At 38.1% G+C, this 17,660-nt stretch overlaps 1 protein-coding gene across 2 annotated transcripts in view; it reads right to left on the reverse strand.

The window, feature by feature from the left end:
* LOC126751093 (histone-lysine N-methyltransferase trithorax) overlaps window positions 1–17,660 on the reverse strand; it is a 59,489-nt gene that overhangs the window by 38,251 nt on the left and 3,578 nt on the right. The gene's annotated exons all lie outside the window — the stretch shown is intronic.

Raw genomic sequence — 17,660 nt, forward strand, 5'->3', positions numbered from 1 at the left:
CGGACACCTATACAAGTCTAATATGGAAGTAGCTCGAGGCTATCGCTAATGAGGTCATGCACTCCTTGACAAAAGTATACTCTGTTTTTGTTCCAAAGAAGTCAGCATGAATTGATGCGCGTAGATTCTTTACATTTCCAAAGGGGACCGTAGCGAAATTCATCTCCTATGAGAGGAGCGCGCCACCATATGCGTGATGAATTCGTTGTCAGCGCGATCAAACATGAAAACAAATAAATTATAAAAAGTAAATAAATGCATAAAAACGTGTTCGGCCCCCAATGACTTTACATAAATAAAAGTGGTTCTTTGAATTGCCAATGGACGGTGAAGTGTTGAAAACTGCGCAGGCGTGAAATGCAAGATATACCCCGAATACCCGGTGGCACAATGCGCAGTCACCGCGTTGCCTGTCATTAATTGTTTTTCTTTTTAATTACACTTTCCTACGCAGACCACGCAACGCCACAGCTATGAAGCCACGAAGCCACTTGTTTGGTTATTCACGCTTTCCAAATTCTTCGTTAGTTTTACTTATCTGTCTCGTGTTTGTTTTGCTTTGTTGTCTCTTACGGATAATATGACTTAGCAAGATTTATTTATAAAAGTCTTTTGACTTGGGGAGCGCTTTTACATTGTGTGGCGAGGCAGAAAGAGCCATTTACTGACGAACAAAGAGTCTCTAAATGAGCGAATGACTTTAAGCGCTTAGAATTGGGCAGACGTAGATTGAGTTTTAGCTGTGATGTGGTTATTTTAATGAAGTGCCCGAATTAGTTGACAATACAACATTTGAATAACAAAAACAAAACATTGATAAACCGGTCTAAAAGAACCGGAGGCGAATTTAAGAACGCAAAAACACCCAAGTGTGTTATACTAATGTAAATGGAATGGAGAAGTTAAAGCCGACCAAGCATTGTGCGTAAAAACGAAACTGTTGCCTACATCTCGGCTGTTGTCAGAAACCACCAATACAGAAGAAATCGTTGCCTACATTTTCGCGTTAGACTTAAATTAAATAGAACGAAGATCTGAGATTTGAAATTAAAAACCAAATCACGAAAAAAGAGGTATACGATTCTTATTATAAATTCGATTAAAATATGATGAACTTTTACAGCAACATTTATCCGAGCTGCTTTGTGCTTTTAAAAGCACCCTTTAAGGTCTGTTCACAGCTTAAGGAGTGTCCCAATCAATTCGTTTGGTACTTCAATATGGAATTTGTTCAGTTAAACCTTACTTTGGAGCAATATTTTTAAGGCCGATGAGTTCCAAGATCAGTAGCTAACGGGAATTTTTGATCTGACCAATGAAATATAGCTCTCCGTAAGACAACGAGTTAGAGTAGGAAAGGATTACGTATGTGCGCGCTCTGGGGATCCAACACTGAATTTATTCTTTATTCGAAATTAAAATTGCAACGCAACACGTATTGCCTTACAGCTCTGAGTAAACTTTTCAGGCGCGTGAAATGAGTGACAGATATGAATTTATCGGTTACCGAGAAAAGTAAATAGCAATGTCCTTGCTTGAGACTTTAGAAAGTTGTCTGAGTGCATAAAGAAGTGGCCGATAACAGCCGGAGATTGACGATAAAGAAACTAATGGAACGACGAAACGTTAGAGGGTTTTCTTAGAAATTTAATTGTTCTGCGTATTAAAGTATAAAAAATAACTTTTTGCATCGACATCAGGAGACGACGTCTGCTGTGAGCTTGAAGAATCAATTACAGATGGAATTACATCTCCTTAACGACCTGAACTTGAAAAGTGAATCTGATTGAATCACTTTTCTAGAGAATTTAAGGCAGGTCACTTAGATTACTATGCCATCAAGCCAGGGAAGATCGGAAAAAAGAACTCAATTTCATTCGAAAATTTGATTATTTCTTCTGAGTATAAGATAAAATTCACTAGGCTGTAGTAACATACATATATAGAAGACCCTTTAAGGTAGCGGTTGTATATTTCTCCGCTTGATAATCTCAAACATATTTGCGAATTTTCCAACCAGTTGACTCGCTTTATTGGTTCAAGAGCTTACTTAAGCTGCCGTAAAATAACTGTGCTTTCCCACAGCAACGAATGTCCTCTTCTCGTAATAAGCAAATTCAATCAACTTTACAAGAGTCAAAAATCATCGATTTAATGTGCTTACGCCACTTAAAACGCTTTAGCTAAACTACCAACCACCGAAATGAGAAAAAAATAATAATAAATTGGTACACAGATTTCGTTACCCAAGTCCTTTTTCAATAACTCGAACCATTCGACTGGAAACAATGTGCCACTGTGACTCATTGAAGCCAAGCAAAGAACTCGACATACTTGAAACGCAGCCGAAAAAACTCGAAATTTGTAAAAAATCAATTCGCTAAACTACTGCAACGTCACACACTGCAGTCTGCAACAAAGGCAGCAACAGCATTTAATAAGTTTTTGCATGAACGCTCCCCGCGTCACATAATCGTATGTAAAAATTTGCAAAACCCAACCGAGCAATCCTGCTTTTTTCCGCCAACCGACCATTACACGAATGTGAGTAACAAAGAGAGCGCCGCGCTGATTTGCGCTCACTCGCCGATGTGCTCGCTGCCGTACGTATGTAGAGCGGTAGCTACGCGTCTGGTTGGGGGGTTAGCGCTTTGAGGGCAATTTATGGCCATTATTGCCACCACTCGAACTGAAATCAATTTGAAATCGTCAAACATCAAACGGCTAAACGCCAACCCAAGGCAATATGTGGCGTTGATGGTGCCGACGACGACGACAACGACATGGGTAAACAAGAGCACAAAAAGTAGACGCAAAAATACATGCCTGCGAATGAGTGCGCATATACGGGAAATTTTATGAAAAATGCAAATATTAAGAAATCAAATCGAAAGCAGCGCAAAATGAATTAAAAGCGAGTAAGAAAGCCGAAGTTTGCGAGCCCGTCCACTTTATGTACCCAATGCGATGTTGGCGGTAGTCGTAATTGATACGAGTAATATTTTTAATTTGAATCCTAATCTGGTTGAGAGAAAGAGTGCCAAGGTGGATTATGTGCGTGACGACTGATCGATTGGTTGCGAGTACGAAACACAGGGCATAAGCCGTCGAGCCTTGGTAGATACATTTTTTCAGAGCCTTAAATAATTTTTATGAAAAATCAGCTGTTTGGAGACGACTTGGACATTGTGGAACTTGTGTGGCATCAACATTGTTGTCATGTGTTGCATGTTATTGAATGTAGTAGGGTGTAACGTTTGCAGACAGCATAGAGCTTGTGGAACTTATGTAGAACCAATATCCTAGCTACGTAGGTGCTGTTGGCAATGGGAATTAGGACTCCACTCAGTGATTTGTATAGGACTTAGAGTTTGTGGAAGTTATGTGGTAGCAACAGTAGGAAAGATCGCAAGTTATGGAATGTAGAAATTAGAATTCCACTCAGTTTTTTTTGAAGAGGATTTACAGGTTGTGGAGCCAATATCCTCTCCACGTAGGAAAAGTCGCAAAGTTATGGAATGTAGAAATGAGGACTCCACTCAGTTTTTTGGATAATGTTTAGAGTTTGTGGAGCTTTTGTGATATCAATAGCTTTCTTGTCTATGGAACTTAGACAGCTTAGAGCCAATATTTTCGCTAAGAAGGTGTTGGCAATCAAGACTCCACTCAGTGATTTGGAAAGGACTTAGAGGTTGTGGAACTTATTGTGGTATCAACAGCTTTTCTGTGTACGACAGGTTCTGGTGCAAGTCGTGGATGTAGTATCAGTGTATCGTTGAGATACAGCTTAGGGCTTGTGGTACCTATATGGAACCAATTTTCCTATCGTATTTAAATATATCTCCAGAAGGTAATTCCGCACACTGTCTCATCTCGTGTTTTTTTTTTACGACATCTAAGAATATATTCAGATATTAGATAGCAATTTCCATCGTATAGAATGATGGAGAGTTGGAAAAAACTATAATACTGCGTGAAACTAACCGCGTTGGGGTTAAAAATAAAATGTTTGAAACGCGAAGTAGACTCTGAGGTCGTGACAAATCGGCCGCGTTAGCGATTTATGGATGAATGTAAGTATGTCTAAATGAGTTTCAGTCTACAAGCGCAAATTACAAGTAATTGCGTAGATTAGCGTGTAGGATGCTAATGTACGATAAATTGAATGAAAAGGTGCGATATAAAATAAATATTTATCACTAGTGGAAAACAACAAAAACAAATATAATGACAAGTCGACAACTCAATGAGCAGAATGAGCCAAACAAGGTAAAAAGCGAACTCACAAGTTGCTCACTCTTACGAGTAAACCAACAAAACAAACGAGGAGATATAAATGCGTGAACGAGCCGAGTCATTTAACCACGAACCATCAAACCATGAAATGACCAAACCAACCGAGGCACCATAAACAGATGGTAACTAAGTGCTAGGCGGCTAAATTTATGTCACTCTCTAGGCAACTGCAAGTTGTGGAGCTGGTGGGGGTGTTTGAACGAAATAATTGCCTAAAGCGTGTCGGCAGCGATTATTAAAGGACACACGTAGTCGAAAAGTTTTGATTAAGGATCATATTGCTTTGATGTGGGGCGTGAGAGGCGCATTAAGCAGGTAGATAATAGTCAAACAGGAAGGCAAATTGGCAGCCACGCAAGCTGGCGCTCTAAATAAACTGGCGCAGAGTGGCAAAGCGGAAAGTCGTTAGCTGCAGAAGCGGCTTAAGTGGTTGTCTGCTTTGGATGAGGGTGGTAATTGAACGGCTGCGGTCATTTGCAGAAGCCAAACGAATTATACATACATACATACGTACATGGTATATGGAAGTGACAATGTTTGGGACCAAGTTATGGCATGGACAATGGTCCATTGTCTGTTGGTTACCGTATTGTTGTTGGAATTTTTGTAATCAAGACTTTTTGAGCGTAAAATCTCTAGGGTTACATAATAGGATTTATTTTAACAATAACATGCAGACGCTTTGGGCGGTTTATATGCACGTCCATTGCCTAGTTATTATATAAATTGGGCGCAATCATGAACAGTGTTGCAAATTGCGACAGCGAAGATTATATTTAAATCCTCCTCAAATAAGACATATGTATCAGACATATCGAAGAGGTTAAATATAGGGTATACTCGTATTGGGGGCAGATAAGGTCTGGGCTTTATTACGAAACTTCACGTTCTGCCAGAAATGTGTTTCGTGCGCTTTGCTCAACTTATGGTCAACACAATCGGCCTACTGGGCGGACTATTCGCGACAACATCACTTATCTTGAGACCCAGCATTAATTATTGGATAATAATCGACCGAAAAGACCACGTTCAGCACCCAGTGGAGAAAATATAGCAGCCGTAACTAAGAATGTACACCGTGGAAAGTCGATTCGGCGTATAAGATTGATGTATGGACTTGGCGCTCTATGGGTATGTAAACAAGCACAATTGCCACATTTGGGACGAAGAGCAGCCTAAATAGATTTAAGAATAGTCATTTAATGCAGAAAAAATAGCGGTTTGGTGTGATTTGTGGGCCGGTGGAGTCATTGGTTTCAGATAATTTCACTTTTTGGGCCGGTCGATTGGCCACCAAGATCGTGTGGTATCACACCGTTAGACTTTCTGTGGAGATATGTAAAGTCCGAAGTCTATGCGGATAATCCCGCTTCGATTCATGCCTTGGAGCAAAACATCACGCGTGTCATTCGCCAGTTTCCAGTCGAAATGCTCGAACGAGTCATCGTAAATTGGACTCAACCGATGGAACATCTAAGACGTAGCCGCGGCTAATATTTTGAAGAGATAAGCTTCAAAAAATAAATGCCAAGAATGTATTTCGAATGAGTTTCTTTAAAAAACTTTGGTTAAAAGTCAACTATAGGCACTGGGGTCCACATATTCGGCACCCAGGGGCTTTATAAGCATTTATGCTTGACTTGCATACTGGAAAGTGAAGCAAACAGATGGAATTTAAAGTTTTGTTGAATGGGAAGTAGGCGCAATTGTCGTCCGATTTCGACAAATTTCGCACTGTAACATGAAAGAATGTTATGTACCGAATTTGGTTGAAGTCGGTCGAGCAGGTCCCAGAGATATGTGATTTCATCTAAGAGTGGGCGGTGCCACGGCCATCGTTTAATTTTAACTCCGGCTCTTATGAAGCCTTATTGTGCCGTTCTGACGCATTTAATTATAAATTTGTTGCACTTTCAGTAGTTTTTAGCAAAACCGTTATATGGGAACTGAGCTAGGTTATAATATGAATGCACTCTTTTTCACAGGGTCGGTAGGGATGCTAAAATGATTTGCTTTGAGCGAATTCGGTTATGTTAGGTTGTCTATTTAGGAGATATGTATGTACATTAAATTTATTAGATGAGGCCTAATCCACTTTTTAAATTTTTTTTTAAACATAGACTCCTCGCCCTAATGCAATTTGTTGTATTAAGGAACAGTCTTATATCTTATTGTGGTACTTTAGAGGTTTTTGATTAATGACGTTTTGTAGGCCAATGAACATGTGTACCAGGTTTCATCAAGATATCTCAGTTTTTACTCAAGTTGTCGCTTGCACGGACGGACGGACAGATATAATTCTAATCATACATATGTATGTATTTAACCTCATATCTATCTCAATTCAGTTTTAAGTGATACAAATAACCGTTAGGTGAACAAAACCAGCGGTAAAGAGTACAAAAATTATACAAAAATAGTCTTAACAGTCATTCTTCTCAATATATGTATGTATGTATGTATTTGCAACAATTAACAATATTTTGCACGCCACTGTATGCTTACAGTTCTAATCTCGAAATTGTCTTCTAATTCTGGCGGCTTTTGCGTTTTGATGACATATATTATTGTTAATTTTTGCATTACAAACAGGCATATCGCCAAGTAAATATTACTATGCATACACACGTATGCATGTAAGTGTGTTTTTGCATCGATTTATGTAAGTAATGCCTGTCGCTGCCGTTAATGGGTCCCGCTGCGCCGTGCAAATGTTACAATTTGCTATAAAAACAACACTAAAATCACATACAAATAAAACAATAGAATGGCATGATGAAATAAAAACGGACAACAACAATAATAGCAACAACACCAACAAAATGCCTCCGCAATACGCAAATGTAAACGTTGCGGCAAATAAATGCAAGATGAATATTTTCAAAGGTAACAACAAAAACAAATACACGCACACATGTACATACATATGTATGCGAGAGTGTATCTACATATGCATGTATGCGAAGGTGTGTTTCTATGTGTATGTGTGTTTGTGAAGTGCTTGGCGCAGCAGCTGCTGTTGATTTAGTGCACAATGGAAATAATAACAAGAACAATAACAACAATAACTATACCAAATAACTAGCAAACCAAATGAATGAAAGGAAAACAAAAGTAATAGAAAGCAAATAAAAATACGAGCTAGCCAAACACACCGACACACACACACATACACATTTGTACAAATGCGGCATGAGAATAAATGAAATGTGTTTAATAATTTGCTACTGCGCAACATTTCCACATTTCCACTTAATTTGCACGCCAATTGGCAATTGCCGCAATGTGCCGCCCGCCGCAAGCGAATCGCAGCGAAATGAATGTGCGCAGCAAATCAAATACTCCAGCCTAACCTTTGTCGCAGCAGCTGACGGGCACCAATACTGCTGCTTTCGCCTCACCACACAGCCAGGCAGCGCCACCACCACCAACAACAGCAGCAGCAACTATAAATATACACCAGGTATGTATGCGGGTGTGTGTGTGTGCAGCATTTGCCATTAACAAGCGTCCAACACAGTTCAACAATCCGGCAAACGTGCGGCGGGCTACAAGTCGCTGCCAAGTACTACTCGGCTTTTGACTAATGCGCGTTGAAGCGATTTGCGTTGAGTGGCGGTGATGGGCGATCACGGATGGCGGATGGCGGATGTCGAATAGCGGGTGTGGGGTCAAACGTGTGCTTAGAGCAGATACTATAACTACCCGGAGTGGTAGAAATAAATATATAAGAAGATATACATACATACATACATATGTATGTGTGTTACTTATTGTTATGCGCGCGGCGGTGTGAGGCTCGTGAGGGCATTGTGCCATGGTATACGCCAGCAACAACGGAAAAAGCAAATAATATTACGGAAATCGGGGTGGGTGAAATGGCCGGGGTGACGACGGCATCGAGGACGACAATACGGACGACTACTATGACAAATGCCATGGCGACATTGACGGCTGTGTGGCTACGTTACGGCGGCGCTTTCGTCAAAAACACGGCGCCTGCCAAATACACACGTACATTTTCCATAAATTGGGGTGGCTAAGTGCCGGCTTCAGCCCTCTAGCATGTGCACGGATATACAATAGTTAAATAAAATTTATTTCGATATACAGTATATAAATAGCGATGAGTATGTATGCAGCAATAGAGCATATGGCAAAGGATATACGCGCACAGTGGGTTGTCGCCTTCAAGGCCGCAGATGGCGTAATATTAAAAAAAAAATATAAAAAAAATAAATCCGGTTTGTACAATTTAGTAGTTGAGTGCCATGCCTGAGTCTCATGATATTCGATACACTGCCAGACTGGCGGCACCTGAAGGTATAGTGTTTTTATAAAACAGGGAGTGCTTAGTAGCGAGGATTTAATATTTTCCAAGCCTTGTCTATTATATAATTTTAAATTCTTGAAACCATTTTTTACAAATAGATGTCGCTCTTTGGCAGGCACTGTCAAACATCTGACCTGACAAAAGGTTTTAAAAATCTATTAGCACCTTAGAAGCGACTTCAAACTAGAAGAACCGTCGAACTTTCGTGAGAAAAACTCGCTAAAAAGCACTTTTCGAGATCATGTTGCATTGGACAATATTCCTTGTAAAATTTCGGGAAGATATCTCGTTATATCAAAAGTTTCTTTTTGATTCCCATCGTTCAGTTGGCAAGGTTATATGCTACAGTGGTCCTATCTGAAAAATTTCTTCGGATTGCACCATTATCTTAGGTAATAACTCATGTCAAATGGAGGATGGAGTCATGTGTTTGTGTTCACGCTAGTGAGGAAAGTTCTCTGAGTCCCATTCACTTGGGAGAGGCCACAAACGATTCTTTTACATACGGTTCAAGCAGCTCTCGACATTTGGTCTTAGACCAAGTATCCTCTGAGTAGCCAACGAACATCCGTTTCGAGGCTGAGTATGGAATCCTCCAGTAAAAAACGCCCCCCAATGAAAAGAAGAAAAAAGTCTAGAACGAGGCAAGTGAATGGCGCTCAGAGTGTACAGCTGCTGGCGTACGTCGATGGTATTGATATCATTGGCCTCAACAACCGTTAGTTGGGCTTTATCCAGACTGAATAAGGAAACGAAACCAATGGGTCTGGCAGTGAACAAGGGCAAGACGAAATATTTCCGTTCATCAAACAAACAGTCGTCGTACTCCGACTTGGCTCCCACGACACTGTTGACAGTCATAACTTCGAAATCGTAGGTATCTTGAAACCAGCAATGACACCAACAATAACGTCAACGTAGAAATCCAACGCAAAATAACTCTTGACAACAGGTGCTACTTCGGACTCAGTAGGCAATTGAGAAGTAAAGTCCTCTCTTGACGAATAAAGACCAAATTCTACAAGTCACTCATTATTCCCGTTCTGCTATATGCTGCAGAGGCATGGACGATAACAACATTTGATGAGTCGACGTTACAAGTTTTCGGGAGGAAGGTTCTGCTGAAGATTTATGGTCCTTTGCGCATTGGAAACGGCGAATATCGAATTCGATGGAACGATGAGCTTGACATTGTTCAGCGAATTAAGAGACACTAGCTACGCTGGCTAGGTCATGTCGTCTGAATGGACGAAAACCTTCCGGGTCAGAGAGTATTCGACGCATTACCCGCCGAGGGAAGAACAGGAAGACCTCCACTTCCTGGAAGGACCAGGTGGAGAAGGACCTGGCTACACTTGGCATCTCCAAAAAAAAAAATGTTTTTTTCACTTCATAAATCACTGCTGATTAATACTGGAAATAAAAACTTTCCCTTAATTACTTTTTTCTTACTTTATTGCTTCGATAAGTGATTATAAGCGTAAATAATTATTTTTAATACTATCTTACCATCATAAATAGTACCAATTTGGTAGTATAAACTGCGGACTTATGCACAATTACGGAGTATATAAATTTAAATAAACTCAAACACTGCCAATTGTGTGACAATGGAAAGGCGCTGTTAATAACTTTATAACTTTTAAGTTTATAAACATTTAACAGCGCCTTTTATGTCGAAAATGGGCATGAATTTTATGGCGTAAACAAATGATAAAGGCGCCGAATGCGCAGCGGGAATGGCGCTGTAAATAAAAATCAAAATAATAATCAACATTAAGCGCTTTAAAGGCTTCACTGTAGACGAAGCCTCTATTAACTAATTAACTTTTTGTCATAAATAAATAGGAAATTCGCAGCGTCTGTGCACCGCATAAGAGTCGATGCATTAAGCTGACAATCACCGCCACCAAATGGGGTTTTATGGATTTAAAAATAACAATAATAATAATAACACATGATATGCGCATAAATTTCATCATAAATATTTACTTGGCAACCAGGCTAAATACAGTGGCTTAATTATAAATGCAAAAGATATGAGAATCAACAAATATTCTGTTATCAGTAACTGTACAACCGAAATACGTATAGTCGGGGGAAGCTAGATATGTATGTGCTATCGTGCGTTGTATGATTTATAGCGAGATCGTTGCGAGCACCAGATTGATGTGGTCGTTTAACAAACGCATTATTTCATAAATAAATACACATATTACATATATTGTATACTTCCCTTTAGCGTTATAATCGTCACACTCGTGTCGGCAGTAAATCAGCAAGAAAAGCCGAATTGTCAAATTGACAGGTTTATGAGGATTTTCCTTTCATTTTTTTGGGGTTCGCGCGCTACTTTAGTCACGAACCAAAGATATAAATGAAGACCAACACGAAAAACAGCAAAGAATAAAAAAAAAAAATACACACATATAACCTAAAAATGCCGTTGATGGTTATTTGATTAGAGATTTGTGGCCTCATGTTGTGCAATTGACATAGTAATCCAACTTTGCTGCACCACAAAATAGAGATAAATTAAAAGAAAGATAAGACCAAATTCGGGTGGAATCGAATAAGGTTGCTAGCTAGCTATAACGGACTACTAGAGCCACCGGCTTTTGTTATTGTATGGGCACAAAACATTCTGCAAATAATTTCGATGAATGCTAGCGCGTTAACAAAGCCTTAACCAGATAAAAATCTGGATATAGGTCTGGGTGCGGGTCCGATTACAAGGAACAAAGCTTTAAGTCGCAATATTTTCTTACATGTTGTTGTACACATAGGCCTTCGCGGCACCAAGTGTACCTAAAATGAGTTGAAGAACTATGCGTCCTGACACAATTTCTTGAAATAATCGAATCTATAACTTTCTCGCAATAATTCGGTTGTTGAAACCAGATGTTGTCTAGATCAACTTCTTCCAATTGCAGCCATAAGAAGTTGGTTATCATCGACCTATACCGCTCTCCACTGACAGCAACGGTGTGACCAGCTTCATTTCGAAAGAAGTACGGACCAAAAAACCACAGCAAATTGTCACTTTGGGTGAATGTAATGGTTGTTCATGAATAATTTGTGGATTTTCTACTCATCAGAATTGTTTCGCATTTACAGTTCAAGCAGTCAAAAACTATGACATCTGGGGATTGGAACAACCGAACATGGTAGTACAAAAGTCAAGACATTTCGGAGTGAAATATGTAGTTTCAGGTTTTGCAATTTTTACAACATTTTCTTGGAACACGCCGCTGTATAAGTCACTTCGGTCAACAAAGGAACTAATGGCCTTATTTTGCGTCAAATTAGAGCAACTCGACTTGGACGATCTAGATCGACATTAACCGAGACTCTCGGTTAGAAATATGATGCACTTATAACTAACTAACTAATATACAAACAACTGGCCGCTGTATACGAAACAAAGTGCCCAAGTCGAATGAAGAGCATTGTAGATAATTATACATAGTTTGAGGTTAAGGGAAGAATAAGACCAGATACTCTCTAGTGTTGACATAAACCCATATATGATATGATGGGTAGCTGAATTTGATCACTATAACGATAAATGTTATGATAAGATTCAAGTAATAAATCACGTTGTTCCAAGTATAAAGGTTTAAATGAGCAGTAGGCGTGGCTATTTAAGTTTTTACATTTGTAAGGCTGATATGCTCCATACATTACTGTATACCTTCGGTTAAGATACTCTGAAATTTGGCACCCTTTGGGCAATATTCGAGTATACCGTTATATGAAAAAAGGGCGTGGTAATTGTCCGACTCTCTTCATGTTATCATCATAGTATTACCAAGTTTTTAAGTTTCTAACAACTACTGTTAACTGCACAAATCTAAAATTTTCTTGAGCCAACAAGCTGTGGGTTTCAAAACCTGCTCTAAATGATAAGGCTCTCTGCATTCACAGGTAGGTGCGTATTTGGGTTGTTTTCCTACACATTTATGAAAACGCTAGACGGCGTTGGCTGAACTTGATGATGAGCAGATTGTCAAAAAGCCTTATCTGCAGTGTCAATCACAGTTAATCCCATTGCTGGCGATAGCTACCGAACTGCTTCGCAAATAACAATCTACATTGTGCACATGCATTTGAATATATTTACGAGATTCGTGCGGTAAGTAGTAGTTAATCGTCCGTCGAGTTGAGTTCCGTAAGGCAACTGCGCTTGGCGTTAGATATGAATCCCTTGACAAACTTGTCACATTGCGGACATGTGGAGATAACTGAGAAATGGAACAAACTACAAATGTAGCACTGTATTATGGGTCCACAAGTAACAAAGTCTGTAGAGGCCTTTAAGGTGTATGTGTGTGTGTGTGTGGAGCTTAGCGGGGTTGCGCCTTTGACTTGTCAGCGAAGAAATAAAGTGTAAATATGCTTTTAGTTGTTTTCCACATACTTTTCTGGTATTTTGTCATTTGTTTTGATTGCAAATGCTGCTACGCTAACCGTCAGTTAAGGCAAATGTAAAGAGCGATTAGTTTATTTGTAGATAAGTACTTAGACGAGTTGTCTACGTGTCGCATTAGCGTGTAGAGTTGCTACAGTCGCTCAAGATATAATGAGCTTTGAAGGTAATCTCATTGTTACCACGAAGTTTCATGGTAGGGGTGCGTTGGGTATAGTGGTGCTTATGGGTATGTAGTAGTTACCGTTTCAAGGCTGCTTGCTGCACGACTCAGATAGAGTGAAAGCAGCAATGGAGCTGCTCTTATTTATGCGGTTTGAGGGTCCACTCTAGATTGAAACTGAGAAGTCAATCCATAAAATTTAAGTACACCTTTGTCAGAGTTGATAACAAAAATGTCACCTTCGGGCATCACCAGGAATCAAATACATATAAGCAGTATTACGATGTCACGTAATCTGCCTAAGCAAAGCTCGTATGAAATAAAGTTCTCTGGAGCAAAAAAAAAAATTCCTTTCTTGCGAATTTCAACTCGGGTTGCTGTACTAAAAACAGTGGCTATATGTGACCTGGTCTACGAAAAGGGAAAAGGGAGCTAACGTGCGAAAATTAGTTTTCTGAGAAACAGCTGTTAAAAATCTCATCTTCCACCCGAATCAACTAAAAAGTGAAAATTGATTTTTTGACACCTAAGCCCCCTTTCCGTAGACCAGGTCACATATAGTATTTTATTTTAAGTTTAAGTATTTACAGAATTCTCTAAAAAGCAATCGAGGTTCTCCCGTTATAAAAGAAATTTTTGTAACCTCCTTCTATTACTGGTAACAAAAATCTACGGTTTTCGATGTCGGAATTTTTTCAACCCAAGCTCACCATTAATTTTGGTAAAAAACCTTGAAGCAAACATGAGAAAGTATGTTGACGTGTTGATTATTGGTTCATTAATTTTAGGATCCCTTACCATCTGAGTTGATAGTACCGGACTTAGATTTTTCCGTAGCGATCTGGCAATCGTTGAACGGGACCGCGTGATATCACAATCCAAACGAACACAACCTGTATCACCCGAATACTTTATGTAACTCAAGCTGGAACAGTCAGTTATAAGTACGCTCGTAGGAGAGTGAGAGTGAATTGGATTGATACAGTTATGTTCAATATGGTACTTTCATTTCACAAATGCATGGCTGAATATCAGAATCCAGAGCGCTTCATGACTTCAGATCTCATCTGGCGCTAAAAACTTCATGGACAATTCTTCGCTATAGGGGGCTCAGACTATGACAGTCAGATAGGTGATGCATTCCATTCAACAAATAATAATTATATCATTACAAAAGGCAACAAAAACGTATAGACCGACGATGAAAATAAATTCCTAGTGCTGTCGAGACGTTATCGGAAAGAAATTGGATTTTTGCCAACCTAAAGACTAAGTCTGGCGATAGCACAAAGGCGGTAAAAATTTTCAGCAACAAGGAGACTCATTCTGGTATATAGAAGAAATGAAATTGTCTCCTATGTTTACATAAAATTATTGATTTTATTATTTGAATTGGGATTTTGGAGGAAACGTCGGAAAAATAAAATATATAGTACATATATATGTATATAAAGCTTAACCTAACGAGTTGAGTCTTTTTAGGTAAGTCCGACTGTCTGTATATACGCGATCTACTCCCTCAGTTTTTGAGATATCGGTATAATTTTACACATGTTCTTTTCTCCAAAAAAAGCTGCTCACACCAAGTCGGAAGCACCTATACCGGCCATACAAACGGACCGATCAAAATCAAGACCTTATGGGGCAAACTTTTTTAATTGACGAGATATCTTCACAATATTTGGCATGGATATTTAATTATCTAATGCATCCAAATCTCCAAAGAAATTGTTCAGATCGGTTAACTAAAGCATATAGCTTCCATACAAACTGACCGATCAAAATCACATTCTCGTATGGAGTATTTTGCATTTGTGAAATGATTAATAGTTACGATGCAACCGACGCAAATGTTTAATTGTTTAATAATTTAAAAAAAAAAAAAAAAAATTATCACGCACGGCACACTGTGCGACTACCTTGATAGCAGTGTAGACAGGGGAGTGTCATAACGGTAAATATTGCATCTATAGCCATGCAAGTATCTTTATACAAACGACATTGTTGGCATGTGTGGGCAGGCAATCGGCCAGGCGAATGTGTAAATAATAATAATAATGGCAATAAAAGCACTTTGAGAAAAATGGCAATTGAAATTGAAATTCGATTTTCCGCTTTTACGAGATTTGCGTTTGTTTGCCTAACCAGCACTCGTGTATGCGCATATGTGCGTGCATATGTACATATAGACACTGCTATTTGCCTTACTTTTATCGTTTTTATATTTTTCCTATTATTTTTCTCTTCGTTTGCGCTGCAAATAATGCAAACAAATATTGAGACCGCATTAAGATGACTGTCAACGGTGCAGTAATTGCTGTTGTATTTGTTGTTAGTACATGTATAAGCCTACCTACCGTCTATACAATGAACATACATACATATGTACATATGCATGTGTGTATGTATGTAGCTATATTTGACTATCTCGACATACCTAACCAAATAATGAGTAAAATGTGTTTGGTCCGAGCAAATATGAGGATAATTTTTGTTGTTTGGTTTTCATTTTCTTATTTTTTGTTGGTGTTCTTGTAGTTGTTTTAGTAAGATATGTATATATGTGTTTATTTATAATATGCGCATTTGGAAATTTCACAAACCCAACGAAAAATGCGCGAATAGCAAACTAAAGCAAATATGCGATTATGGAGAGAGTGGACAACAGGAGAAAGAAAAAAATATTAAAAAACGAACTAACAAATTAAAGCGGGGCGACATGAGATAAACAGCAATAAAAATAAGGTTACGCCGATTGAAGCCAGATAAAACGCGGCGAAATATAATAAATATAATAAGAAACAACAATAGCAGGCTGGAGAATTACTACCCAAGCGCGGCAGGTTGGGAAAGGGGTTACCGATTGCGAATTGCGAATTTTGTCGTATTTTTAGTGAATAAACAATAAGTGAAAACAATCAAAAATCGTTTTAAGAACAAAAATACACCACTGTGTGTATACATGCTTGTATGCATGTATGTGTGGGTGTGTAGGTATGCATGTAAATTTTATTTGACGAGTGAAAAATCGTGTAGCGGAAAAATCTATTCGTCATCGGCAGTGTCAGCGACAATACAAAACTCGTTACGACCGAAAAGAGCAACAAATTAAGTGCTCAGCACCAACAACAACCACCACAAAATCAATTTAACGAAATTCATATTTCTTGCCCAGCCGAAGCGCTAAAAGATACATGTGTATGCATTTATGTACATATTTCACATGGCAAACTCGTACACGAATCGCTAATATGTAGTAAAAACTAAAAAGGCCAGATGAAAAAATGTGTGTAAATGACAACAACAAGTACAACAACAAAAAGATGTGGTGTTGCTTCTGCACGAGCAATCGCACACCCGCATATTCGCTCGATTTCGCATCACTACATATCGCGGCTGAAAACACGATGTATCTTCGCAAAACAAATCTTCGCTCAGAAGACAATAGGCGCAAACATCAAGTGCGCGGGGCATAAGGTAGACAAATTACACAAACTACAATGCAAAATACTTGTTTTTCTACACAAGCGACAATCGCGCATACATCTGTAAATATGCGATATACAATGGTGGCGAAAAAAAAAACACTCACGCGTTAATGTAAGCTTTTGTTTTATTCGAAAATATTTTAGAAGATATTGTTTTTTTTTTAATATTTTTAAAATAAATTTCAAATAATTCGAAACATATGTACATATTTTGTAAATAATCCAAAAGAATATTTTCAACGAATTTCAAAATATTTTAAATTTGATTCGAAAAGTATTTTGCAAATAATGAAGCATTCTGGCTCTATAGTGACAAAAAAATTTATATTAAAAACATTACACTGTTTTAATTTTATAGTTATTATTTTTATAGTTTTATAGTTAATTCAGAATTTGTCACAAAAAAATAACGCTATTTTGCAGGAATTAAAAAAAAAACTTATGAAAAGATTAAGTAGACAAATTTTTTTTGTATGGAAGATTTTTATATAATCTTTTCATATTTTTTTTTACAAAAATAGTTAGTTAAAAAGTTATATTGAATTTTATATATGAATTTGAAAGCATAAAAAATACTAAAAAAAAAAAATAAATACAGATGTGTAAAATTGAAACGAATTTCTATCTGAAATATTTTTTATTTAATTTTTTAAGGGTATAAAGTGCACACTGCGCTTTCGTTCATTATTTTATAAACTTTCTCATGTTTGTCATTAAATTCTTGCACCCTAGCCCGAAAAAGGTAAGATTTTCTTCTTTTAGTCTAGTAAGAAGCCTTTGAAAATGATGAAAAAGAAAGAAATCTATAGTAGTTTGACACCCATCGGAAACGAAAGATAAAACAAGAAAACTTTAAAGAAAAAATTATTTACAGGCGATCTGTTGACGGAATTTTTAATAGTTAAAAAAAGGTATAACTCGATTTTCGGCAGATTTATAAGGCCTATAGAA

This window comes from Bactrocera neohumeralis, chromosome 2 (genome assembly GCF_024586455.1).
Source record: "Bactrocera neohumeralis isolate Rockhampton chromosome 2, APGP_CSIRO_Bneo_wtdbg2-racon-allhic-juicebox.fasta_v2, whole genome shotgun sequence".
NCBI lineage: Eukaryota > Metazoa > Arthropoda > Insecta > Diptera > Tephritidae > Bactrocera > Bactrocera neohumeralis.